Here is a 2,219-nt window from a genome sequence, read left to right as displayed (position 1 = left end):
GTGTCTCATTGTAAAATACACATGTATTATGGATTTTATTTGACAAAGCACAACTTATAACATTGATCTTTACTGAATATAGCAAAGAGTTACGTCTGACCATAACCATTCTGACCCTCAAAAACAAATCCATTCAATTATATTGATGATTTCTTGAGGGCCAAGCTTTTGACACGCATTGCATGAAGGCAGAACATGGATGAAGGGGATTAATGATCCTTCAGAACAAAGAAGTAACAACGTAAAACACTTTGTAATGATCAAAAGGGTCAATTATACCGCGTACAAGCCACTTTAACTCAGTGTTAAGGTTGTATTGAGCTGACAGCTGTTACTGTGAGCGTGAATTCTGTGCTATAATGAACTCAATTGCAATTGGGTCACATCTTCAACGACGGAGAACAAACTGATGAACTACAAGCCAAAAAATCTGAGCTTATCATAAACAGCAAGATTAGTTAGATGGTCTGCATCAAAACAGAAAGATCTTCAGACTTTAATCTTTTCTTTGCTGAGCAAAAAAAAAAAAGAAGGTTAAAGCAGATTTTTAAATAGAAATTGAATTTCTGAAACACCTTTCTAGCCAGCCATGACACTCAAAGTGCTTCACAACACATCCATCCATCCATCCATCCATCCATCCATCCATCCATCCATCCATCCATCCATCCATCCGTTTACGGCCATACCACCCTGAACGCAGCGGCTCTCGTCTGATCTCAGAAGCTAAGCTGGGTCGGGCCTGGTTAATTCTTGGATGGGAGACCACCTGGGAATACCAGGTGCCGTATGCTCAGGTGGGTCGAGATAGTGTAGAGCATATGTGTCAAACTCAAGGCCCGGGGGCCAAATGTGGCCCTCGTTGACATCTTGTCTGGCCCCCAAGATGTTATTTTAAATGTCAAATACTTTTATCACTTTCATTTTTTCAATAATCTTTGATTATGATGTCAAAAGTGCAGCCGAAAACGTCTAATGAGACCAATCAAACTCTTGTTGAGGAACCTGCAACCAAGGAAAGATGTTGGGTATCTAACTTGAGTTGGTGTAGATTCTGAAACCAGCACTTAGTTTGAAAAAGGTTTTAATTTTGGCCCTCTTTTGTAATTGAGTTTGACACCCCTGGTGTAGAGGTAGGGCAGCTGACTTGGGACCAGAAAGTTGCAGCTTCGACTCCTCACCATGCCCACATGCTGTGGTGTCCTTGAGCAAGACAACAAATACCTAACTCCTCCCCGGGTTATACATAGCTGCTCGCTGCTCCACCTGGGTGTACCTCAGGTGTGATGGGTTAAATGCAGAGAACTAATGACATCATTGTATGGAAACACAGATAGCATAAAGAAGTAAAAACAATTGACGTGATTTCATACTGGTGGAATTGAACCTTCAACTCTCTTGTTGGAGGATGAATGCTCTAACCACTGAGCCACAGCAACCTACTTTAACTGCTCTTTAGTATATAAATAACATGAAAAGACAGTTTGCCAACTCCGTGACATTTCATAGATGTAGCTGCAGCAACACACCAAAATGAAAGTTGGTTTCTAACATAGTTTTCAAGTTTGGTGCTCACATGCACAGACGGAGGGTATTTCCAATCTCTCCTCTTCACTCCGCGATGGGGGACAACAAAGCCCCGAGTCCTCTGAAAACAACACCGAAGCTCGAGTCACGGGACATTACGGACCACAGCTGGTTAGCTAAACAAATACGAGAGAATCAGACGTGTTGGATACGTCAGAGAAGACGTTCAGGTGGAAATATAAGAAGGAACATGCTGCTGAACGTGACGACAGCTGTGGAGACACATCAGGGTGGAGACGTGTCAGAGGACTGACAACTTTATGGTTTGAACCCAACCCATTTTAAAATCTGCATATGTCACTCAAATCTAACATCGTCCATGGACATCTCCACTATGGACATCATTTTCAGCCACTTCAGCTGTTTCTGATGCTGAACTAACATACACGATCATTGTCAGCCAACAGCTAACTTTGGTTACAAGTTTTTAATCTGAGGATTATAAATCCTGATTTGTTTCTTAATTTTTTTATACTGGTTTTCCTATTGCAGTCAGTTGCGTGGGACGTTTGTTTTCAGAGGGCCAAAAAAAATATTTAGAGCAACCTGAGTCTTTTTCCAGTTTCATGCTTGTGTAGCATAGTTAGCATGCTTGATAAATATATATATGTATATATATATATATATATATA

At 40.9% G+C, this 2,219-nt stretch overlaps 1 protein-coding gene and 1 pseudogene across 1 annotated transcript in view; one reads left to right on the top strand and one right to left on the bottom strand.

Moving 5' to 3' along the window:
- LOC119413542 (GDNF family receptor alpha-1) overlaps positions 1-2,219 on the bottom strand; it is a 251,133-nt gene that overhangs the window by 40,094 nt on the left and 208,820 nt on the right. The gene's annotated exons all lie outside the window — the stretch shown is intronic.
- Positions 676-794, top strand: LOC119421395 (annotated as a pseudogene).

Source organism: Nematolebias whitei, chromosome 1 (genome assembly GCF_014905685.2).
Source record: "Nematolebias whitei isolate Nwh7 chromosome 1, NemWhi1, whole genome shotgun sequence".
Classification (NCBI taxonomy): domain Eukaryota; kingdom Metazoa; phylum Chordata; class Actinopteri; order Cyprinodontiformes; family Rivulidae; genus Nematolebias; species Nematolebias whitei.
This window is presented reverse-complemented; position numbering and strand designations above follow the sequence as displayed.